The sequence below is a fragment of the Ranitomeya variabilis genome, chromosome 4, assembly GCF_051348905.1.
Source record: "Ranitomeya variabilis isolate aRanVar5 chromosome 4, aRanVar5.hap1, whole genome shotgun sequence".
Lineage (NCBI taxonomy): Eukaryota > Metazoa > Chordata > Amphibia > Anura > Dendrobatidae > Ranitomeya > Ranitomeya variabilis.
In genome coordinates this window covers 718,581,053-718,596,592 of record NC_135235.1, presented here as the reverse complement: position 1 = coordinate 718,596,592, position 15,540 = coordinate 718,581,053, and the positions used below count along the sequence as shown (strand labels likewise).

At 46.2% G+C, this 15,540-nt stretch overlaps 2 protein-coding genes across 2 annotated transcripts in view; one reads left to right on the top strand and one right to left on the bottom strand.

The window, feature by feature from the left end:
• The window catches only part of LOC143766587 (uncharacterized), a 925,271-nt gene that overhangs the window by 747,277 nt on the left and 162,454 nt on the right, over positions 1 to 15,540 (bottom strand). The gene's annotated exons all lie outside the window — the stretch shown is intronic.
• Positions 1 to 15,540, top strand: part of LOC143766586 (uncharacterized) — a 327,061-nt gene that overhangs the window by 308,185 nt on the left and 3,336 nt on the right. The window lies entirely within an intron of this gene.

Genomic DNA, 15,540 nt, shown 5'->3' with positions numbered 1-15,540 from the left:
TGACCCAACAAGTGCTTTACAGAAGTTTATAATGCAGAGCCGTAAAAATAAAAAATCATATTTTTTCACAAAAATGATCTTTTCACCCCCAATTTTTTATTTTCCCAAGGGTGAGAGAAGAAATTGGACCCCAAAAATTGTTGTGCAATTTGTCCTGAGTACGCTGATACCCCATATGTGGGTGTAAACCATTGTTTGGGCGCAGGGCAGAGCTCGGAAGGGAAGGAGCGCCATTTGACTTTTCAATGCAAAATTGACTGGAATTGAGATGGGACGCCATGTTGCATTTAGAGAGCCCTTGATGTGCCTAAACATTGAAACCCCTAACAAGTGACACCATTTTGGAAAGTAGACCCCCTAAGGAACTTATCTAGATGTGTGGTGAGCACTTTGACCCAACAAGTGCTTTACAGAAGTTTATAATGCAGAGCCGTAAAAATAAAAAATCATATTTTTTCACAAAAATAATCTTTTCACCCCCAATTTTTTATTTTCCCAAGGGTAAGAGAAGAAATTGGACCTCAAAAATTGTTGTGCAATTTGTCCTGAGTACACTGATACCCCATATGTGGGTGTAAACCATTGTTTGGGCGCAGGGCAGAGCTCAGAAGGGAAGGAGCGCCATTTGACTTTTCAATGCAAAATTGACTGGAATTGAGATGGGACGCCATGTTGCGTTTGGAGAGCCCCTAATGTGCCTAAACATTGAAACCCCCCACGAGTGACACCATTTTGGAAAGTAGACCCCTTAAGGAACTTATCTAGATGTGTGTTGAGCACTTTGACCCAACAAGTGCTTCACAGAAGTTTACAATGCAGAGCCGTAAAAATAAAAAATCATATTTTTTCACAAAAATGATCTTTTCACCCCCATTTTTTTATTTCCCCAAGGGTAAGAGAAGAAATTAGACCACAAAAGTTGTTTTGCAATTTGTCCTGAGTACGACGATACCCCATATGTGGGTGTAAACCATTGTTTGGGCGCATAGCAGAGCTCAGAAGGGAAGAAGCGCTATTTTACTTTTCAATGCAAAATTGACTGGAATTAAGATGGGATGCCATGTTGCGTTTGGAGAGCCCCTGATGTGCCTAAACATTAAACCCCCCCACAAGTGACACCATTTTGGAAAGTAGACCCCCTAAGGAACTTATCTAGATGTGTTTTGAGAGCTTTGAACCCCCAAGTGTTTCACTACAGTTTATAACGCAGAGCCATGAAAATAAAAATTATTTTTTTTTTGCACAAAAATTATTTTTTAGCCCCCAGTTTTGTATTTTCACAAGGGTATCAGGATAAATTGGACCCCAAAAGTTGTTGTCCAATTTGTCTGGAGTACGCTGATACCCCATTTGTGGGGGGGGACCACTGTTTGGGCGCATGACAGAGCTCGGAAGGGAAGGAGCGCCATTTGGAATGCAGACTTAAATGGATTGGTCTGCCGGCGTCACGTTGCATTTGCAGAGCCCCTGATGTACCCAAACAGTACAAACCCCCCACAAGTGACCCCATATTGGAAACTAGACCCCCCAAGGAACTTATCTAGATGTGTTGTGAGAACTTTGAACCCCCAAGTGTTTCACTACAGTTTATAACGCAGAGCCGTGAAAATATATATATATTTTTTTTCACAAAAATGAAATTTAGCCCCCAGTTTTGTATTTTCACAAGGGTATCAGGATAAATTGGACCCTAAAAATTGTTGTCCAATTTGTCCTGAGTACGCTGATACCCCCTATGTGGGGGGGAACCACTGTTTGGGCGCATGACAGAGCTCGGAAGGGAAGGAGCGCCATTTGGAATGCAGACTTAAATGGATTGGTCTGCAGGCGTCACGTTGCATTTGCAGAGCCCCTGATGTACCCAAACAGTACAAACCCCCCACAAGTGACCCCATATTGGAAACTAGACCCCCCAAGGAACTTATCTAGATGTGTTGTGAGAACTTTGAACCCCCAAGTGTTTCACTACAGTTTATAACGCAGAGCCGTGAAAATAAAAATTATTATTTTTTTTCACAAGGGTATCAGGATAAATTGGACCCTAAAAGTTGTTGTCCAATTTGTCCTGAGTACGCTGATACCCCCTATGTGGGGGGGAACCACTGTTTGGGCGCATGACAGAGCTCGGAAGGGAAGGAGCGCCATTTGGAATGCAGACTTAGATGGATTGGTCTGCAGGCATCACGTTGCATTTGCAGAGCCCCTAAGGTACCCAAATAGTACAAACCCCCCACAAGTGACCCCATATTGGAAACTAGACCTCCCAAGGAACTTATCTAGATGTGTTGTGAGAACTTTGAACCCCCAAGTGTTTCACTACAGTTTACAACGCAGAGCTGTGAAAATAAAACATATTTTTTTTCCCACAAAAATGATTTTTAGCCCCCCAAATTTTTATTTTCCCAAGGATAACAAGAGAACTTGGACCCCAGAAGTTGTTGTTCAATTTGTCCCTAGTACGCAGATACCCCATATGTTGGGGTAAACCCCTTTTTGGACGCACGGGAGAGCTCGGAAGGGAAGGAGCACTGTTTTACTTTTTCAACGCAGAATTGGCTGGAATTGAGATTGGACGCCATGTCGCGTTTGGAGAGCCCCTGATGTGCCTGAACAGTGGAAACTCCCCAATTCTACCTGAAACCCTACCCCTAACCTCACCCCTAACCGTTTACTGAACATTTTCTGACAGTCATAAGTGCCACGTATATAAGTGCCACGTATATAAGTGCCACGTATTTAAGTGCCACGATATTTCAGTGCCACGATATTTCAGTGCCACGTATTTCAGTGCCACGTATTTCAGTGCCACGTATTTCAGGCACTGAAAAATACGTGGCACGTAAATACTTCAGTGCCACGATATTTCAGTGCCACGATATTTCAGTGCCACGTATTTCAGTGCCACGTATTTCAGGCACTGAAAAATACGTGGCACGTAAATACGTGGCACGTAAGTACGTGGCACTGAAATACGTGGCACTTAAATACGTGGCACTTAAATATGTGGCACTTAAATACGTGGCACTTAAATACGTGGCACTTATATACGTGGCCACTGAAATATCGTGGCACTTATATACGTATATACGTATATAAACGTATATTTCAGTGCCACGTATTTCAGTGCCACGTATTTCAGGTTAGGGGTAGGGTTAGGGGTAGGGTTAGGGTTTTTTGTTTTTTTCTTGTTTTCTTGTGTTTTTCTATAAAAACGCATGCGTTTTACCGCGTTTACATGCATTTTTTCACACATGCGGTTTTTTAAAAAAACGCATGCAGATAAAAACGCAAGTGTGAAACCAGACTAAAAGACGCTTTTTATAGCAAAAAAGTTTTTGCGTCTCCACATTTTGAGACCTATAATTTTTCCACATTTTGGTCCACAGAGTCATGTGAGGTCTTGTTTTTTGCGGGACGAGTTGACGTTTTTATTGGTACCATTTTCGGACACGTGACCATTTTTTATCACTTTTTATTCCGATTTTTGTGAGGCAGAATAACCAAAAACCAGCTATTCATTAATTTCTTTTGGGAGAGGCGTTTATACCGTTCTGCGCTTGGTAAAATTGATAAAGCAGTTTTATTCATCGGGTCAGTACGATTACAGCGATACCTCATTTATATCATTTTTTTATGTTTTGACGCTTTTATACGATAAAAACTATTTTATAGAAAAAATAATTATTTTGGCATCGCTTTATTCTGAGGACTATAACTTTTTTATTTTTTTGCTGATGACGCTGTATGGCGGCTCGTTTTTTGCGGGACAAGATGACGTTTTCAGCGGTACCATGGTTATTTATATCCGTCTTTTTGATCGCGTGTTATTCCACTTTTTGTTCGGCGGTATGGTAATAAAGCGTTGTTTTTTGCCTCGTTTTTTATTTTTTTTTCTTACGGTGTTTACTTGAGGGGTTAACTAGTGGGCCAGTTTTATAGGTCGGGTCGTTACGGACGCGGCGATACTAAATATGTGTACTTTTATTGTTTTTGTTTGTTTTTTTTAGATAAAGAAATGTATTTATGGGAATAATATTTTTTTTATTATTATTATTTATTTAGGAATTTTTTTTTTTATTTTTTTTTACACATGTGGAAATTTTTTTTTTTACTTTTTTACTTTGTCCCAGGGGGGGACATTACAGATCGCAGATCTGATAGTGTGCACAGCACTCTATCAGATCCGCGATCATACTTTCATCGGAGCAGGCTGCAGCTTTCATCTGCAGCCTGCTCCGACCCGGAAGTGCTCCCTGCAGGACCCGGATACAGCCCCTCGGCCATTTTGGATCCGGGGCCTGCAGGGAGAAGACGTTCGGTACGAGGTGAGTACATCACCTTGTACCGATCGTCTCAGGGAAGCCCGCAGGGAGCCCCCTCCCTGCGCGATGCTTCCCTGTACCGCCGGTACACCGCGATCATGTTTGATCGCGGTGTGCCGGGGGTTAATGTGCCGGGGGCGGTCCGTGACCGCTCCTGGCACATAGTGCCGGATGTCAGCTGCGATAGGCAGCCGACACCCGGCCGCGATCGGCCGCGCTCCCCCCGTGAGCGCGGCCGATCGCGTATGACGTACTATCCCGTCACCGGGAATTAAGGCCCACCCCACCTCGACGGTATAGTACGTCATACGGGCTTAAGGGGTTAACATTGATGGATAGGTCTGGTGGAGGGGTAGAGTGAGATGGGGGAAGGATGATGAATTTTCTTTTGTCCATGTTCAGTTTTAGAAAGCGAGCAGAAAAGAAGGCCGAGATAGAGTGGGATTTTGGTAAGTAAGGAGGTCAGGTCAGGATAGGTAGATCTGCGTGTTGTCGGCGTAGAGATGGTACTGCATACCGTGGGATTCTATGAGCTGCCCCAGGCCGAAGGTGTAGATGGAGAAGATTAGAGCCTTGAGGAACACCGACAGACAAGGGGCGAAGTGAGGAGGTGGCATAGGGGAGGGAGACACTGAATGTTCGGTCTGTCAGATATGACGAGATCCAGGATAGGGCCAAGTCTGTGATGCCAAGAGATGAGAGGATCTGTAGCAGAAGGGAGTGGTCCACAGTGTCAAAGGCAGAAGACAGGTCCAGGAGAAGGAGGACAGAGTAGTGTCGCTTGCTCTTGGCGGTTAGTGGGTCATTGGTGACTTTAGTTAGGGCAGTTTCAGTTGAGTGATGGGGTCGGAAGCCAGATTGTAACCGGTCAAAGAGGGAGCAGGAGGAGAGGTGGGAGGACAATTCAAGACAGACATGTTGTTCCAGTAATTTGGAGGCATAAGGGAGAAGAGATAGCTAGACACAGAGGATGGGCTGAGAGAGGGCTTTTTGAGGATGGGTGTGATCTTGGCATGCTTGAAGGATGAGGGGAAGACACCTGTTGTGAGTGAGAGGTTGAAGAGGTGCTTTAGGATTGCGATGAAGACCGTGGCAAGGTTAGGGATGAGGTGGAATGGTAGTGGGTCAAGCTCACAAGTGGTGAGGTGTGATCTTGACAGGAAGGTGGAGAGATGATCTGTCATGGTGGAGAAGCTGCTTTTGGAGGAACAGGGTTGAGCAGCTAAGAGGGGCATAGGGCGCTGCAGGCCAAAGCTTTCTCTGATCGTATCGATCTTCTGTTTAAAGAAAGAGGCAAAGTCTTCGGCAGAAATGAGAGGGGAGGGAGGGGGTGCAGGGGGGAAGGAGTAGAGAATTGAAAGTGTTGAAAAGCTGTTTAGGGTTGTAAGACAGGGAGGATATGAGCGATGAGAAGTAAGTTTGTTTTGCGGCAGTGAGCGTGGACTTGAAACTGGCGAGGGACTGCTTGTATGCACTGAAGTGGTCAGCATAGCGCGATCACTTCCATCTCCTCTCAGCGATCCTGGAAGCCCGTCTCAGTTCTTTGGTCAGGCTGGTCAGCCAGAGCTGCCTGTTGAGTGTACGAGTTTTGCTATGCATGAGCGGGGCGGCCGAATCGAGTGCTGCTGTTATTGTAGTGTTATAAAAAGTGGCAGGAGCAACTGTGTCATGAAGGGAGGCTATGTCTGTAAGAGGGAGAAGGGACTCAGAAAGTGATTGTAAGTAGAGGTGTTTGAGATTTCAGTGAGGGTGAGTGAGTTTGTGGAGTGGGGGTTGCACACTAGGAGAGGAGAGGGAAGAGAATGTCAGTAGGTTGTGGTGAGACAGGGGGAGGGGTGAGTTAGTGTGATTAGTAAGGGAGCAGAGGTGAGTGAAGATGAGGTCCAGCATGTGGCCATCTTTGTGAGTGGCCTCAGAGGACCATTGAGTGAGACCAAAAGAGGCAGGGAGCGATAAAAGTTTAGTGGCAGCTGGGTTGGAAGTGTCAATGGGGATATTGAAGTCACCCATGATGATAGTGGGGATGTCAGCAGAGAGGAAATGAAGCAGCCAGGTGGTGAAGTGGTCGAGAAAGGTGGAGATGGCTAGTTCTGGGGGCGGTAGATGACAGCCAGCTGGAGGTTGGAGGGGAATAGATGCGGACGGAGTGCACCTCGAACGAGGGAAGAGTAGCGGAGGGTGGTATCGGGATTGGAGTAAAGGAACAGGTGTCGGACAGGAACAAGCCAACCCCTCCACCGCGTTTGTTGTTGGGGCGAGGGGTGTGAGAGAGGTGGAATCCACCATAGGAAAGCGCAGCTGGAGAGGCTGAGTCAGAGGGGGTGAGCCAGGTTTCAGTGATGCCGAGGAAGGAGAGTTTGTTGGTGATGAAGAGGTCATGGATAAATGGCAGTTTGTTACAGATGGAGCATGCACCAGGTAGGGGGACCGGGGGAGTGGGGTCTGGATGAATGGGTATGAAGTTATCATGGTTGGGAAAACATGCAGATGATCATGGCAGGGGGTTAGAAATGAGTGTGGGGATATTTTGAGGAGGGTTGGGATTTGGGGATACATCACCAGCAATGAGGAGTAGCAGACAGAGCGTTGGAAGGTGGGCGCAGGATAGGACATGATGCGGCCGTGATTGTCTGGCGAAAAAGGATTGTATGTTGAGGAACAGTTCTGAGGAGAAGGTGAGATTGAGGAAGAAATGACTAGTTCTTTACTAGGTGAAGGGATTGCAAGAGATTGTAAGAAGGAAAGTAGTATGGGGTGAAAGAGAAGAGAAACATAAACATTGTAGTGGTTTGGTATTCTGTTAACTTCCAGTCAATTGCAGTCCAATTCAGTCTAATTCAAAGTAATTAAAAAGATGTAAAAAGATGGAAGTTAAAAGATGAGTGGAGCAGACAATATACATTTCCAGGTCACCACATGACAGCACGATGGAGGACGTCCTTCTTATCCATAATGGGACAGGAAACACGAGAGGTTAAAAGGACCCTCCACCTACCACCTTTCAGTGTTTTTCCTGTCCCATTGTGGATAGGAATGGCGAGAGTGAAAGTCTGAGCGGGGGGTGTGGATCGGTGGGGCTCGGCTTCTCCCTTCCCATGGTGAAATGCCCGCAGGCCGACACCCGCCCAAGGGTCCCTCAGCCTACCAGTACAGCGCTGCTCCTGGTCTGAGGGTCGCTTCCTCCTGGCGGGAGCTCTCGACCCTTCCATCACGTCCCTGGTGTACCTGGCTCCGGACCACCTCTGTTGATGCGGAACATCTCCACGCGGCTTTCCGGAGGAAGTCACATGGGGTTCGCTATGCAAGCGCCGGCCGCGCATCACTTCCGGGTTGCGGCTGAGAGTGGCGGGACTGCATCTCCTCCACAGAGGGATACCTCCGGAGCTGTCGGAGGGCGTGGGAGCGCCGCTTCATCGACAGAATATAATGAGGTAATGGGGACTGTGGGGTTGAGTGAAACTCAGGCGATCCTCAGGATGGAGGATACGGTTAAAGCTGATATGGGGCAGGAGAACCTGGGACACGTAAATGGCACAGAATAGTGTCCCCAAGTGCACATACATACAGCTCCACAGTAGCAGCTACAATTATCTTTTGTAGGCTCTCTCCTTGCCAGAGAAGAGTGTAAAGAAACCAAGCAAAAATAGGAAATGCCCTATTTGCGCTACAAAACTGAAGGATTCCTGGCAGAAACCCTTACGTGAGACGTGCACCAGCCGGATTGTGGGGGAGGAACAGGCATCTCTTATGTCTAATATGAGAGCCATTATAAGAGAGGAAGTGCAGGCCTCGGTGTCAGGGCTGATACTCCCTCAAGCCTCACATTCTGACACCCAGAGACCCAGGAAAAGATCAAGGTAAGAGTTTTCTTCTGTGGACTCGACCCCTTCTGATTCAGACCTGGAGGAGGAGGATGAAAAGAGTAGAGAGCCTCCAGAAAAAGGAAGGAGAAATTTGTTTTCTGCTGGGGATACAGAGGAGCTCCTTGAAGCAATAAGACAAACTATGCAAATGGAGGAGCCTCAGGCGACGTGTTCAGTACAGAATGAAATGTTTGGGGGGTTACGTTCCCAGACTTCTAAGGTCTTTCCAGTAAACTCCCATATCCGCTCTATGATTTTAGAGGAATGGGAGGAGGTGGAAAAGAGACTAACAATTCCCAGAGACTTTAGACTTCGTTTGCCATTTGACCCAGAAGAGGTCAAAGAATGGGTAGATATTCCCAAAATAGACATCCTGCTTGCTAAAGTGTCCAAGAGAATGGCCATCCCTTTTGAAGACTGCTCTAATTTAAATGTGCCTATGGACAGGAAGGCAGATGGCCTCTTAAAAAGGGCCTGAGAGAGTTCAGCAGCGAATATAGGGGCAAATATAGCTGCAACATCGGTAGCTGGCTCCACGCATCTGTGGATAGATGATCTCCAGGATCAATTATCAGCCAAATCCCCTAGGGAAACTATAATAAAATCCCTTCCCCTTCTGAAATTGGCAACCGCCTTTCTGGCAGATGCCTCTGCAGAGTCGGTTAGATTTGCGGCTAGAAGTCAATCCCATTTCTAACGCAGCCAGAAGAGCTATCTGGCTTAAAAGCTGGTCCAGGGATATGCACTCTAAGAACAAACTTTGTTCCATACCATTTTCCGGAGGTAGAGTCTTTGGGCCTGTCCTCGATGATATTTTAGACAAGGCCTCAGAAGAAAAGAAGAGGTTTCCAGAGGAAAAGCCCAAAAGATATCAGCCCTGTCATAATCAAAAACAGATTACAGGGGGAAAGGGAAGCAAGGCAGATGGGGTTATCAGAAAGAGGGAGAGAGCAAAGTCAAGAATAAGGACTCGAGCTACTCAGGTTCTGGATCTAGCTTCCGAAGGAAATGACTCCATCAGAGTAGGGGACCGACTGACCGATTTTCTGGGGGGATAGCAGGAAGTTACCACAAGTCCTTGGGTATTACAGGTTGTTTCCCAGGGATACAGAATAGAGTTTGTGTCTCCTCCTCCCGAAAGATTCCTAGTCTCATGCTCCCATCTAAATTCAACTTCCCCTATGTGGTCAGATATTCAGGACCTCTTAGACATAGCTGCAATTGTTACGGTACCCCCTCGAGAAGAACGCAGAGGTCACTACTCAAATCTCTTCTCGATAATAAAACCATCAGGAGCATCCAGAACAATAATAAACCTCAAGTATTTAAACAAATGGGTAAAATACAAGAGTTTCAAAATGGAGTCGATTCTTTCCACCATTCCTCTGTTAGGGAAAGGTGTGGTATAATGTGTACTCTAGATCTAAAGAGTGCATACTATCATGTGCCAATGTACCCCAGACCACCAAAGGTTTCTGAGGCTTGCAGTAAAAAAGGGGAGAAAAATCTACCACTACCAGTTTTGCTGCCTCCCCTTCGGCTTAGCGTCAGCCCCCAGAGTGTTTACAAAGCTCATGGTAGAAGTAGTCACTTATCTAAGGAATCAGGACATCACGGTGATTCCTTACTAAAGGTACCGTCACATTAAGCGACGCTGCAGCGATATAGACAATGATGCCGATCGCTGCAGCGTCGCTGTGTGGTCGCTGGAGAGCTGTCACACAGACAGCTCTCCAGCGACCAACGATGCCGAAGTCCCCGGGTAACCAGGGTAAACATCTGGTTACTAAGTGCAGGGCCGCGCTTAGTAACCCGATGTTTACCCTGGTTACCAGTGTAAATGTAAAAAACAAAAAACACTACATACTTACATTCCGGTGCCTGTCGCGTGCCCAGGCGTTCTGCTTCCCTGCACTGTAAGCGCCGGCCCTAAAGCAGAGCGGTGACGTCACCGCTGTGCTTTGCTTTACGGCCGGCACTGACACATTCAGTGCAGGAAGGTCTGAGCAGCAGTGCGGACGCCTGGGGACGTGACAGACATCAGAAGGTGAGTATGTAGTTTTTTTTTTTTTTACTTTTACGATGGTAACCAAAGTAAATATTGGGTTACTAAGCGCGGCCCTGCGCTTAGTAACCCGATGTTTACCCTGGTTACCATTGTAAAACATTGCTGGCATCGTTGCTTTTGCTGTCAAACACAACGATAAACACCGATCTGACGACCAAATAAAGTTCTGGACTTCTAGCTCCGACCAACGATATCACAGCAGGATCCAGATCGCTGCTGCGTGTCAAACACAACGATATCGCTATCCAGGACGTTGCAATGTCACAGATCGTTATCGTTGGAAAGTTGGTCAGTGTGAAGGTACCTTTAGACGATTTCCTAATAGCAGCAGAGTCCGTGGCCGAGCTCAGAATCAACTGTCAATCCTTGATCTCTACACTGCAAAAACTGGGGTGGTTCATAAACTGGACCAAATCTGGACTAATACCAAAACCAAAAATAAAATTTTTGGGTGTCATACTAGATTCAGAATCAAGGATGTCTGACCTTCCAGAAAAAAGGCTAACAGACATAGTGCAGAAAGTTCGTCATTTTGCCTGAAGTCAAATTTCTATCAGAGACGCAATGAAAATCTTAGGACTAATGACAGCCTGCATTCTTTGTGTGAATTGGAGTCAGTTTCATTCCCGATTACTACAGGAACTTCTTGCATCCTGGAACAGAAAGCAGAGCTCGCTAAACCAGGGATTAAGACTGTCTCCTCGGGTCAGGAGATAATTAAAGTGGTGGACTCTTCCCAGAAATCTCAGAGTCGGTGTTACGTGGCTTCGGACCCCGGAGGTCTCAGTCACGACAGACGCAAGTCAGGAGGGCTGGGGAGGTCACGTCCATTGAAGATACTTTCAAGGACGATGGAGCCAGAAGGAAAGCAGAAGATCATCAAATTACAGAGAACTACACGCAGTCTGGAAGGTCTTATCAGCCGCCCAGTCTTTGGTAAAGAACAGGCAGGTGAAAATCTTCTCAGACAATACAATGACGGTAGCCTTCCTTCACCATCAAGGCGGCCCAAGACATAGCGTTGCAGGACCTGGCAGAACGAATCTTCAAATGGGCAGAAGAGTCGATGCTCTCGATCTCGCCTGTACATCTGGAAGGCACTAAAAATCAGCTCGCAGACTTCCTGAACAGGAGATAAGTGATCCCAACAGAGTGAGAACTAAGCAACGAAGTCTTCAGCAGTCTATGTCAACGGTGGGGAAGATCCAATGTGGACCTATTTGCAGTAAGCCGGAATGCAAAAGTCAAAACCTTTTACTCTCTAAACCCTCTTGAGGTCCAGCAGGGATCGATTCCTTCTCACATCCCTGGAGCAGGGGGTTGCTGTATGCATTCCCTCCCCTAGCGATGATCCCAAGAGCTCTCAGGAAAATTTGCGAGGACAGAGCCAAAGTCATTTTCATAGCGCTCCTTTGGCCAAAGAGGAGCTGGTTCCCCTTACTAAAAAAGTTATCAAAAGCGGAACCCTTCCTGCTACTGAAAATAAGAGATCTTCTTTATCAGGGATCGGTTCTACACCAAAACCCAGAAGCTCTGCGGTTGGCAGCCTGGATCATGAATGGCAGGTCCTAAAAGCAAAGGGGCTATCGGATGATGTTATTTTTACCCTTCAAGCCAGTAGAAAACCTGTGACTTCTGCAATTTATTTAAAAATATGGAAACGATTTTGCAGTTACTGTGGGGAAATGACAGTTGATACTGACCAACCTGATGGTCCCAAGATCCTTGAATTTTTGCAGTCAGGTTTCAGGAAAGGGCTTAGACATAGTACGTTAAGGGTCCAAGTAGCAGCCCTGAGCATATTTTATGATTCTCCTTTGTCATCTCACCCTTGGATAAGTCGATTTTCTAGGGCAGTTCAAAGACTGAAACCTCTAATTAGGAAAACAGTGCCACCCTGGGATCTTAAAGGGAACCTGTCACCTCAAATTGGCTGGATATTTAAATTAGTTTTTACCGGTCCAATGGGCGGCGTATCCTCTTCATTTCTCCACCCCGTCCGTCCCTGTTGTCCACAATATGTTAGTGAATTAGAGTACGTGTGCGCCATAGTTGGCGCGCGCAGTGCAATCTTTGGTGGCGCACGCGCAGTATGATTTGCCCAACTGCGGGCAAAGCTGGAAAGCATTACTGTGCATGCACCTGCGCACTATGTTCCGGAAGTATTTCGCTGTGTCGCGCCACCGAAGATTGCATTGCGCACGCGCCAACTATGGCGCACACGTACTCTAATTCACTAACATATTGTGGATAACAGGGACGGGCGGGGTGGAGAAATGAAGACGATACGCCACCCATCGGACCGGTAAAAACTCATTTAAATATCCCACCAATTTAAGGTGACAGGTTCCCTTTAATTTGGTCCATAATGATCTATGTAAACTCCCATATGATTTAGCAGGGGATATAGAGATCAGTAAACTTTCTCTTAAAACGGGATTTTTAGTGGCAATTACGTCAGCAAAGAGACTGGGAGAATTACAGACTTTATCCATCCAGAATCTGTATTTACAAATATTCGATGATAGGCTAGTTGTGAGACTAGATCCTGCTTTTCTCTCTAAAGTGGTCTCAAACGCAAATATGAATCAGGAGATTGTTCTCCCTTCTTTTTGTCAGTTCCCTAAAAATCAGAAGGAAAATTTTTACCATAATCTGGATGTTAGGGAAACTGTGCTCAAATATCTAGACTCAACTAGGCCCTGGAGACAGGATAACAATCTTTTTGTTCAGTTTAGAGGCTCAAATAAAGGGAAAAAGGCATCTAAAGCAACCATTGCGAGATGGATCAAATCTATAATTGGATTAGCCTATGAAGCGCAGGGAAAGAGTTCCCTAGTGAATCTAAGGCCCCGTCTCACATAGCGAGATCGCTAGCGAGATCGCTGCTGAGTCACAAGTTTTGTGACGCAACAGCGACCTCAGTAGCGATCTCGCTATGTGTGACACGTACCAGCGATCAGGCCCCTGCTGCGAGATCGCTGGTCGTGTCGGAATGGCCTGGACCTTTTTTTGGTCGTTGAGGTCCCGCTGACATCGCTGAATCGGTGTGTGTGACACCGATCCAGCGATGTCTTCACTGGTAACCAGGGTAAACATCGGGTTACTAAGCGCAGGGCCGCGCTTAGTAACCCGATGTTTACCCTGGTTACCAGCGTAAATGTAAAAAAAACCAAACAGTACATACTCACCATCTGATGTCCGTCAGGTCCCTTGCTGTCTGCTTCCTGCTCTGACTGAGCGCCGCAAAGTGAAAGTGAAAGCAGATCACAGCGGTGACGTCACCGCTGCGCTCTGCTCTCAGTGTACGGCGGCTCAGTCAGAGCAGGAAGCAGACGACAAGGGACACCGAAAGGCGAGTATGTACTGTTTGTTTTTTTTGGTAACCAGGGTAAACATCGGGTTACTAAGCGCGGCCCTGCGCTTAGTAACCCGATGTTTACCCTGGTTACCCGGGTGCTGCAGGGGGACTTCGGCATCGTTGAAGACAGTTTCAACGATGCCGAAGTCGTTCCCCTGATCGTTGGTCGCTGGAGAGAGCTGTCTGTGTGACAGCTCCCCAGCGACCACACAGCGACTTACCAACGATCACGGCCAGGTCGTATCGCTGGTCGTGATCGCTGGTAAATCGCTATGTGAGACGGGGCCTTTAGAGCTCATTCATCTAGGGCCATGGCCACGCCATGGGCAGAAAAAGGGGGGCCTCGGCAGAACAGGTTTGCAAGGCTGCATCTTGGTCCAGCCTTAATAGCTTCTCGAAACATTATAAGCTAGATGTAGTGTCAACACAGTTAGCTTTTGGTAGAAAGGTGCTTCAGGCAGCAGTCCTGCCCTAATACCGTTCTCCGCTGGTATTTCTCCATGGTGCTGTCAGGTGATGACCTGTAAAACGGTAATTAGACCTACCGGTAATTGTATTTCCAGGAATCCATCCTGACAGCACTATTAATTCCCTCCCTACTGCATTATCTTTATACTAATGTGATGTAACATTTGTATGATTGATTATTTTGCTGGAATAAACCTTATTTTTTGCATGCATCCTGATGTGTTACTTTGAAAAGCACTGAGGGGTGGTGGGGGGGGTGTCCTTTTAACCTCTCGTGTTTCCTGTCCCATTATGGATAAGAAGGACATCCTCCATGGTGCTGTCAGGATGGATTCCTGGAAATACAGTTACCGGTAGGTCTAATTACCATTTTTTTTACTCCTGCAAGAGATGTGTTGGCATGGCTCGAGCCCTGGTTTCATAGATTCACTTCACGTAATAAATTCCATTATGTTTTCGATCATAAGGAATTGAGATTACTACACAATCTCTCCTGATATGGGGAGCAATAAATAATTTCAGAGCTCAGTAGCTCCAATGGTCCACCATAAATAAGTGCAATTCTGGTTTAGTGATGGACCTTTCTCCAAAACATATGTTGTTGGGGATATAACATGTTTTTTTTATTCTAGTTCTTTTTGTACAGGTTCTTTTTGTATGGTAGTTTGATGATGTGGGATCGGCCTGCCTCACTTATGTGAGTCTGCATTTACCTGGTAGCCTTTAAAAGAAGGTCTCAATTACCGCTTTCAAAATGCCTCAGATCTAAATTTAAGACACCTCAGCTCTGCACTATTATAAAAAGTTCTCTATGAATGTCTAATATTTCTTCTTGAAACTCATCTGACAGAAAATATTGGCCCTTATGATTGTTTAGATTCCCAATAGCCACCAAGCTACATACTCTAATAACCCAGAGAATTTTCACCAGGATAATAGTAAACCAATGGACCTTCGAAATTATTTTTCAACGTCTCTTGAATCCGACAATACCCTATATATGGTTATAGACTACTTATTGGGCACATGGCAGGGCTAAGAAAGGAAGGAGCGCCAATTAGCTATTTGAATGCAGATCTTGCTAAAATAGTTTGCAGGCACAATGTATTGGGAGCACTGTTAGTGATCACCTAGCAGATCAAAAGATGGCCACCATGAGAAGCCTTGGCTACCTACTCCATTTTCCTGATACCAGGGATTGCTTTGCTCATCATCCTTTAACCCTTCTACATGGATCTGGACGAACACAGAGACCCCTAGGCTTGGGCCATGGTGTTACCTGCTATTCTGTAGTGTGAGATGGCAAGAAGAATATTCAAGTAGTTGGGTCATAACCAGGAGGTCAGAGAAAGTACAAAATTAGACACCGCAAGAGTATCAGTAACCGAGCTGGGATCACAACAACATACAAATACAACAGCAGGGAGCTGAGCACAGAAGACTGAACCAGAGGCAAAC